The 10718-nt window shown below is 37.9% G+C and overlaps 1 long non-coding RNA gene across 1 annotated transcript; it reads left to right on the top strand.

Annotated features, from left to right (window-relative positions):
• Positions 1-4075: 4075 nt before the first annotated feature.
• Positions 4076-6718, top strand: LOC133727114 (uncharacterized). Its single transcript, XR_009855010.1, has 4 exons — positions 4076-4318; positions 4581-5047; positions 5290-5372; positions 6459-6718. It is a non-coding gene; the product is annotated as an uncharacterized LOC133727114 (long non-coding RNA).
• The last annotated feature ends 4000 nt before the right edge of the window (positions 6719-10718 follow it).

Raw genomic sequence — 10718 nt, 5'->3', positions numbered from 1 at the left:
TAGCTCTATCTGACTCTCTCTTAAATATAAGAATTAGGGCGCGATTGTCAAAGCCAGAAGTAGAACTTTTCCAACTGATATGTGAAAATTCATGGTCTACAAGAGTACCTATCAATCCAGTACAAATGCCTAGACTGCAGAGCCTTTAAACTTACTCCGATAATATATCGAAAATTTACCTTACTCTAGAATATATACAGTATTTTAGAGTTTGAAACTGTAGATTTAATAACGTTTATATCAGTTACCGTTTGCTGGGTGCTCTATTACAATTAGCTAAATCTAACGGCTTAAGCTCTATATAACATTCTGTAATACACATTTATTCTACCAGAGGAAATTAAGGAAGTCTTTGGACAGCTCCACTTCAATGATTTTCACCCCGTATTAAAAGCTTTAACTCATTGATTATATATATTGCAGCTTTGAATTCATCATGAAAAGAGGCATCACAAGAATCTTACTGTTTTAATTTATCCTACTAATATGTCAATATCAATATATATATATATATATATATATATATATATATATATATATATATATATATATATATTTATGAGAAGTCAAACAAATTCTAGGTTCATTTCAAGTTTCAAAGGACAGATGGATTGATGTGGAAGGCACAGAGGCCATCTGGGTGAATCAGTCTCTAAGATCTACAGCGTCCATTATTTATGAGTCATGAAGATTATATGAGTTTGATGATGGTGATAGAACAAGGGTAACTGTATTAAAAGGAACAAAGCTGACTCGTTACTATTTTTGGTTAGCATAGCAGTACTACAAGTACTTATGAGGTTAATCAATATAATGGTACTTTGTTACACAAGTTAGTTTGATTCAATAACTAAGAATACCACTGTCATTGACCATTGACTGCATATTCAAAATATGGCTTCAACCCTAGCTTTTCCCCTCTCCCCCCACGAAAGTAAAATCTCAACCCATTAAATGGGCAGGTAGATTAATTAAATAAGGTTTGAGTCTCCAGTCGGAGACTATAGGTCTATAGTTTCTGAGTCCATAGATTTGTTTTTACAGCCGTGTCATCACCATAATAACAAATGAGGTTTATTATGTTAGTAATGTTTATTTTTATGTTGTTTCCTTCAAAATTGAGTTATTATATGTAAACTTGGTTGCATAGAAGAGTTTTTTTTAGTAAAATATTATAGAGATTTCATTAATGTATGGGTAAGGCCAGAATGACCATTACATATCCTTCTGCTACCATGGTGATACATAGGATAGGACCATTCATTTGACATGTCATGCTCACTTATTCAAAGCGAGCCTATTAATTATGAACACACCAGTACACATAGGAATATGCTAGTTTAAAAGAAAACTAACTAAAGGGTGGGTATAAAACCTAACAGTCATTCTGGACCCAAGAAAGCCAAGCCCAAAAAACTCTCTTCACTTCTCCAAGCAGCGGCCCAATAAGCCCATCAAGAACAATAGACCCACTAGGTATTCTGGACCTCAACAAACCAAGTCCAAAGACTATCAGGGCTTCGAACCCAAATAGAGGCCTAATAAGCCTGGTAAGGCCCGAATGCAATTGCTCCTCTGGCCACCACCATGATGACGGCGCCGCCAACTGATCAGACGACCACCAACAAGAGAGGACATTTGTCGTCGAAGTAATCCAGAACCGGGTTTGATCTTGGGTCCACACACAACCCAAAGACAGAGCCAACCATATTGATCTGAACACCCAGAGGCAAAATAATAGCTCCCTGGTGTTGCCGCTTCGAATCATCGCCCTCTCAATCACGGTGAAGCCTGTATCTCCCAGTACCATCTCCATCAGAAGCAAAACAATCCAAGATAGATTCAGAATGGGCTTAATTAAACCGGCACCGCTGCACTTTGTCGTCGTTCTCAACAGCAGAAGACCTAATCGCAGACGGCCGCGAGTAGCCCTTCTCCAAATCCTCGATTGGATCCACCAAACAAGGCGTAGTCGGTCTCGAGTACGGCCGACATTTTCAGACTCAACATCTCCAAATGCTGAAAGAAATTGGAGGTTAAACACCCAAAAGAGAGTCGTCAAGAGTTCTCGACATTGGAATCCGGCGAATTTGATCATGACTAGTGATGATCTCGATGCCTCATAACATCGTTGGATACCCAAGCCCAGGCGGCTAGGGTTTACAAGCGGCAGCGCTCTCGATGCCATTTTGGTTGAATAATCCTTATCTTTTGTGTATGATTAACTATAATCCCATAGAAGAGCTTTTTTGCTCAAAAGACGAACAAAATAATCTCACAATTTGGTACAATGATTTACATGGTACGTACTATATACTATATATAGTAGTCCTCGAGAAATTATTCACTTTTATAAAGTGTAAATACAACAACCTGTCACAAGCCAGTCATATAATCGACCACGAAAACTACAGCATGCAAAGTTCTAAAAATTTTCGTACAAAGTAGATATACTAGTCACTAGTGTAATGAAGCCATGAAAAAGTGTAGTACCTAGCTAGGGTGGATAGGGTGATGTATGCATAATGCATCATTGAAAAGCAAATTAACAGTGATGAAGTCAAAGAGCAAGTTTTTGAACGAAGAGAAGAAACTATTGTAAAAAGCAGAAGCAGAAGCAGAAGCAGAAACGCAGTGATGCTGTACGCCTAGCTATACTACAAGACCGCATGCAGTCACTGCAATAGCCAACAGTACCTCCCCTAAGCTTAGCCTATCCAAGATAGAGCCTAGAGGACGAAGAGGCCTTGCACGACTGGCCGATAAAAGCGCTTCTACAGTCAGTAAAAGCACTACCGCCACTCGATCGACGTACGTCAATCTGTTCTTTCTTTTGTCTCTGGTTTGGCTGCTGAAGCAATAAGCAACTTTTTTACTAATCAGTCCCTACTTATCATCCCTACCATTGCTATGAATAACATTGCCGTACGTAAACAGGGCTAGGGCTACAGAGATAGCTACCTAGCAAGCATCGGGAGTACTGTTCTGGTCTATTACTGTAGCTTGGGAGAGAGAACCTGGAATATATGCTCAATGTGCCAGCTGCTTCTCTTCAACTGGCTTCTACTCGCAGCACAGTTAATGTTTCTTTTGACCAAAATAGTATTACAGCCTCTACTGTGGCTTGGATCATAACTTTTACTGTGATCCGATCATATGAATAGGATAATGTGATGTTTTAAATATTTTAAGACCCAGATATATATGTTGAAAAATTCGTAACATGCATGATTCTCCGAAACTAAAATTTTTCACATTTATAACCGACCACAACCATTAATCATAATTAACCATCATTCGGGTGCAAATAGGGAAAGAAGAAATTGGTAATCAGGAATGCATAAAGTAACAAGATTAATTAAAGAATGTTTCTGTAATCCCATCAAGGGCAGAGTTGAAAGGAGAAGATTTGATTCGGTGCAGGGTGGGTGGTGGTGCTAAACTCGATCTTGAAGTCTGTGAGAAATGACTCTTTTTATCTGGTTTTTGGGTGTGTCAGTGGCTTAGTAAGATGTGATCCAGTGATTTGATTACTCGATCATCTCTGTGTTGTCTCCCTGCCGAGACAAAACATGGAGAAGCTTATAAATATGATGTCATAATTTAATTCTTTTTATTTTCTTTTTGTCACCCCATCATTAAATTAAGAAAAATAGAGCAGAGCTACCTAAAAAGATTTAAACCCTATTGTAACCAAAAAAAAGATTTAAACCCTATACGAATATGCATTTGCAGCATTTCTATTCACCCAGATTTTCAAAACTAAGAAATACTAGTAATGAGTTCCACGTACTGTTGCATGTTTGTTAAGTTTCAGCCAAAGGCTAAAACTACTAATAATTTTAAGGGAAATGATGGAAAAGGTCACTTTAGATAGTGAAATGATAAAAAGATCACCTAGTTTCCCACTTGATAAAAAGATCCGTAATGAATTGTTAATAATATTAATTTAGTCCTTATGAATAATGAGGTGATGTTAAAAAATGTCAATTTTTAATTTTTTTGATTCCGATTCTGCCCTTGAAGCCTTAAAACTGATCAATACGTACATAGATTCACCAACCCAAACCCTCACCCCTCTCTCCCTCCTTGTCTCTCATTTTGTAAACCCTGCATTTCGCGAAACCCTAGAAATCTCTCTCTCTCCGTCTGGCTCTCCCCTTCGCCATTCTCGTAATCTGCAAGTGTTCGCTTGCAGAAAGCTAATTTCGATTTCAATTCAGTCAAATTCCTGCAATTGATTCGTTGATGATGGCCCACGGAAAAGTCAGTCTCGCTCAAGAACTCCTCCCCTCGCCGATCTTCTCCGCTACCAAAGGTTTGTGTTCTTCAGCTTCTCCTCTATCCTTATCTCTCCGCATCGCATTCAATTTCTTTCTTGTTTTTGTTCTCTTTAATTTTATTCCATTCTTTGCTAGATCTTTCTCTCTGTGGTTCTGGTATGCATTTGAAATTTTTGTTATTCCAGCCAATTTTGAATTAGGGCTGCTACCTCTAAAGATTATGCCGGTATATGGATTAAGAAATTGTTGGATGTTGTTATTGGTTTGCGTTTTGATTTTGATTTTGAGATGTCTCAGACTCGGAGATGGCACAGAGGGAAGAGTTCGAGATGAGCGTCGCAGGATCTGGAGAGGTGGAGCCTTCGATCAGTCAGATCCTTGGAAAGATTGACAAGTTCACTGAGATTGTGAGTGTTTTCGGTTCTTGTGGATCCGCAGTTTTGATTTGTTGAGTTCATGTGATGTTTGGAAGGCTGAAGAATCAGGTTGGTAGCTCTCTTCCGCAAGATCGTCCCTCCACTCACCAAGTACTCGCCGGAGACCATTATGCTGATTGTGTTGAATCTGGTACGAATCTGGAGATGGTGAGTTCGAAATCGGCGACCACCGGAGAAAGTATTCCTTGCGATTTCTGTAATGAGCAGGCTGTGATGTTGTACTGTAAGGCCCACAAGCTTCGGAAGATATCTGAACTCTTCCTTTATACTCAGCGATCTTCGTTGATCTGATCTGTAATGCTTTTAAAGCTCTTCCTTTGTCAGATGGTATTAGTCATCTCTCCCATTCATTCTCTTTGTAGTTTTCATTTCCCAGGAACGAACCCTCATAATTCTTGAAGGTTTAGTAGCAGGGATTTTACTGCTTTACGTCTGCTTATATTAAATCAATTTGGATCTTTAATGGTGGGTGGAACTCTATTCCATACCATATAGATCTGGGTCTTACTATATATGAGTAGAGTATCCAGATTTGTTAGATTAATCAATTCATTATCATAAATTTGCAGCGATGTGTGCCAAAAGGATGTCCCAGTGGCGCTCATAAGCTTTCATAATTGTAGCCTTGATGCCAAAATAAAGACCAACATAGGTGAGTTTGGATTCGTTATATGTTTCTCAATTCAATTTGCCTGTGAATCTGTGAGTGTTGCTTTAAGTTTGCTTATATTAAGTTCGCTCATCTTACCTGAAGGTATTCCCTCTCTCTCTCTCTCTCTGTCATTATCGATTTATGCCTTTTTTTTTTTTTTTTATTCGGTAAAGAAATTAAGGACCTGTTTAGTTTATTTGAAAATCTGGGAAAGAATTCAAAAGCAGTCATTTTGCTAAGTTATGGGTTATAAGGACTGCACAAAGTAGACAGTTTTATTTAGAGCGAGTGTGCTGTTTACTTTGATTTGGGTTTTTTTTTTTTGGTTGAGAAATTTTGGAACGCAGAAGTCTTTTTTGTTGAATGGGATTGAAAAATTTTGGTTGACTGAATTCATAGATTTTGAAGCAGAAGGTAGCATTTCAATAGTAATGTCGCTAATGAGTTGAACAAGGTTTAGCTTCTAACTTCTAAGCATGTCCTTCATCGGCACCTTCTCATACCTCTAAATTGAGCTTTACCGCATTTGGTTCTATGTGATAAGTTTTGATGGGAAATTGAACCGAAATACTTTGTCTCATGAGCTTGGCTTTCTAATCATCTTATGGAATTTGTTGTTCAGGCTTAATGTATCTTGCATGACACATTGATATCCAGGTTTAGTTTCTTTTGTGAATTGTGATATACATTGTTTGTGAAGTTGCTTTGGAGAATGAGATAATTCTTAAAGTATGTTAAAAGTTTCACATCACTTGCATATCTTTGTCAAGTTGTGTAGTTCAAATGGATTCGTGTATCGAGTTAGATAGCATTTTTATCAGCATTGTGTACTTGTTTAATTTCTTCCCCTGTTAGAGTTATGATCGGCACTGTAAACTGGGAGCCAAACTCTCTGCTAGTTGTCCTGTAGGCAATGCCAGCCAAGTATGCTGCATTATGCTAGTGTCATTTGTCAGTAAGGACTAAGGAATATGTTTCACCTTTACAATGTGTGTATTGCACTTGTACTTGCAAATATCATTACGGATTTGAGCTCGAGTTTTACAGATGTTTCACCTTTAATTGATCTGTCTTGGGTTTTTGCAGGGGACGATTACAAGATTAAAGTTTGGAACTACAAGATGCATAGATGTCTTTTTACTCTTCTCGGGCATCTAGATTATATTCGTCCCGTGCAATCTCACTTTTTTTATGCTTGAAGCTTTGTTGAAAGATTTGTACAATGATGTAAGTTTTATAATGGTCTATGCTACATGTGCTCTATGCACTATAGTCATTCTCATTAAGGTTTATGAACCATTCGTTTGAAGGCAATGATTTCTTATTCTTGGTCCCCATACAGAGGATTTCTTGCCAAATCATTGTTAACCTCAAGTCACTGTCAGTGATTTGGCTATTGATAGTTACTTGGTTAGTGACATGGTCAGTTACTTAGTGACATGTGATTAACAGTGGCTTGGCTATTAACGTGTGACTTGGCTACTGACAGTTACTTGGTCAGTGACATGGTCAGTTACTTAGTTAGTGACATGTGATTAACAGTGACTTAACTATCAACTTATGACTTGGCTACTGACAGTTACTTGGTCAGTGACATGGTCAGTTACTTAGTTAGTGACATGTGATTAACAGTGACTTGGCTATTAACTTGTAACTGTCAGTGACATGTAATGTGACATGGTCAGTTACTTAGTTAGTGACATGTGATTAACAGTGACTTGGCTATCAACTTGTGACTTGGTTAGTGACATTGTCAGTGACATGTAATGTGACATGGTCAGTTACTTAGTTAGTGATATGTGATTAACAGTGACTTGGTTATCAACTTGTGACTTGGCTACTGACAGTTACTTGGTCAGTGACATGGTCAGTTACTTAGTTAGTGACATGTGATTAACAGTGACTTGGCTATCAACTTGTGACTTGGCTACTGACAGTTACTTGGTCAGTGACATGGTCAGTTACTTAGTTAGTGACATGTGATTAACAGTGACTTGGCTATCAACTTGTGACTTGGCTACTGACAGTTACTTGGTCAGTTACTTAGTTAGTGACATGTGATTAACAGTGACTTGGCTATCAACTTGTGACTTGGCTACTGACAGTTACTTGGTCAGTGACATGGTCAGTTACTTAGTTAGTGACATGTGATTAACAGTGACTTGGCTATCAACTTGTGACTTCGCTACTGACAGTTACTTCGTTAGTGACATGGTCAGTTACTTAGTTAGTGACATGTGATTATACACACCAATTTAGGTCACTAGTTAAGTCATTGACTCTGTCACTAACCAAGTTACTGGCCAGTGAAGTTATTGGCAAAGCAATTATTATGTCATTACAGCTACAATATTGCTCAACAACTTTATATATCATGGAGACTTGAAAATTAGTTACTTGAGGTTAATAGTTGCCCAGACAATGACTTGAAAATTCCAAAATATGTAAGTGACATGCAGTGTGACTTGGGTCAGTGACATGGATTTAATAATGACCTGATAAGTGACAAGTGACAAGTTCTTGTTCCATTTTAGATATTGTATTTTCTTAACTAGGTTCTGATGGTGTGAAGATCAAATGGTTTCAATGACCTAACATCAATAACTTCTATGTCATACCCCTTGTTCACCAAGACCGGCTGTTTTAGCTCTGTGGTCTTCATCTTAGATTCTTAGGTGACATGATCAAAATTACTTTCACAAGTAAATTGGTTTAATTCTTGCTCCTCACCTAGATTCCTCTTAAGGAGATTTCTACTCACCTAGATTCACCTCGAGGAGATTAGTCCTCACCCATATTGGCTTTGAGGTGATTTCTCTTCACACAAATTCGTCTTTAGGGAATTACTTTACTCCTTACCCAGATTACTCCTCACCCATATTAGCCTTGAGAGGATTTCTTCTCACACAGATTAGCCTTTAGGGAATTACTTTACTCCTCACCCAAATCTTCCTTGAGGGGATATCTCCTTTCCCAGATTTTCCTTGCGGACTCCTTACCCAGATTACTCCTCACCCATATTAGCCTTGAGAGGATTTCTTCTCACACAGATTAGCCTTTAGGGAATTACTTTACTCCTCACCCAAATCTTCCTTGAGGGGATATCTCCTCACCTAGATTCCTCTTGAAGTAGATTCCTCTTGAAGAGATTTCTACTCACCTAGATTCACCTCGAGGAGATTACAGCATGCCACAATGACAATTCAGGTGGTAAAAATGATTGTGGTAATGCAGACAAGCAAATTCAATGGAAAGGGAAAAACAAAAGTAGGGCAGTAAACTCAATCATAAATACAATACATACCTCAATGTATAAAGTCAACTTGAAAATTATCAATACAATACATGTATATAGCAATGTATCTCTTTACACGACTTAAAAAAATTATCAACTTAGCATACTGAGCAGTATACTAACTAAGAAATACAACTACAATGTGATATCAGCTTAAATACAGTAGTATTTTACTATTAGAGTTACCATTTGTCCTCTAACACCTGATTCTCACTATCAATTCACTTTGATTAAGCAAGTCCATGGTAGCCCGAGTTAAGCTCTTAATTCAATAAATTTTACACGAATGTTTCAGACACTACACTGAAAATAGTAGTTAGGTGTAAATTCTATCTCAATGCTACGCTAGAAATCATACAACCATAAATTCTTAACATTGACTACCACACAGTTTACCATCTCCATAAATTGTGATGCCAAAACTATAGCAGAATCAAATTTAGCAAAAACAACAGAAGCATAACGATAAAAAGTTAAAAACTTCACATAGACATACCCAGGAGCAGCAACTTTTGTCTACACATAAACTAATCCACTACAAAAAACAAAATCAAATCAACAGCAAAGATATTGAGTAAGATATTGAGAGAATTAGCTTGAGTTGTGCTTCATAAATTACAGAGGCAGAGAGCCAAACAGATAACCATTGAAGAAGAACAAGTAACAAGGCCTCGATCTCCATATGCAGGCCAATACCACACACATAATTTTCCTTTGTCTACCTATAACTCCAAACAAACTCTTATAAATCCATTAAACTGAGCAATTCATCAGCAAGTTTGTCATCTCATACTACACTGCTGGTCGATTATCAAGTTATCAAGAATATCAATAAGAAAATGATAATTAAAGCTATAGCCTATAGCTTTTTTGGTGGAAAAATCAGGGATGCAGTTAGAGAGATACATATGGCTTCGATCATATGACATTCATGTGTTTTAATATTAGAAAGCAAGTCTTCCTCCCAGAATCAAACCAAAAGGCAGAAACTTGATTAACTAATTAATCAATTAAATAAAAAACTCGAGCTTTATTGTTATTAGAGCAAAGTGGGTAGACCTGGAAGGGATCTACGGGAATGGAGGTGCAGTTTCCGGGAGGATATGGCGGCGGAAGTGGCTCCGAAGACGGTGGCCATTTGAGATCAATATTGAATAAGAGGAAACTGAAATCGAAGCCAAGGAAGACGATGACGGCACCAAGAGCCCGATGAAGATGAAGATGAAGATGAAGAAGAAGACGAATCTCCACTAGAGGGGAATAGGCTTCTGCCAGACCGCCACCCGTAGCGGCCGACGCGAAAAAAAAAATAGCTCCTCACGCAATTGATTCCTTAAACTCCATCAAATTCACGCTAGATCTTGAAAAGCTCAAAAACGAAACCGGACCTGAGGAACTCCCGGAAATACGCGCCGCCGCTACCAAATCTCTCCAACTCCACAGAGCCGATTCAAAGCTCCCGCTTCGGTGAAGAATGCAGAAACGACGTAGTAGCGGACCGGACGTGCTGGACGGCATGGGGGGGGGAGAGAGAGAGAGAGAGAGAGATTTTGGTTAGGGTCGAGTCCGAATGGATTCAGACGGGCTTGGGTAAAGGAAAGGGAAGAGAGAGAGAGAGAGCTGTGGCAGCTTTGGTAATTAAACTTAACCTTAGTGGCAGGTTGTTAATAAGTGACCTTCATTATCATGATGATATTTATGGTGACTGGATTATCATAAGGTACTTTAAAATGACCTCTTTTATCATTGTCCCATAATTTTATCCACCAAAATTAAGAAATACCGTCCTTTCAAAAAAAAATAAAAAAGAAATACCGTTGCAATTTTACCAAATTAAGAAGATAATTGTCTTTTTTAATAATTTATCTATATTTTTAATCCACAAACTACAGCGTAAACTGTCTCATTAAACAAAATAACCGTCTAGTTGTTTAGTTATGCATCTTATATTTGATTTTTCTTAGTTATTCATTAATAATGCTTACTTGCCTTTTCCCTTTTGATTAAAAATGAAACGTACAGCAGAATAAAGCGAGGAAAAAAAACAATGG

Source organism: Rosa rugosa, chromosome 1, assembly GCF_958449725.1.
Source record: "Rosa rugosa chromosome 1, drRosRugo1.1, whole genome shotgun sequence".
In the NCBI taxonomy this organism is placed as follows: Eukaryota; Viridiplantae; Streptophyta; class Magnoliopsida; order Rosales; family Rosaceae; genus Rosa; species Rosa rugosa.
This window is presented reverse-complemented; position numbering and strand designations above follow the sequence as displayed.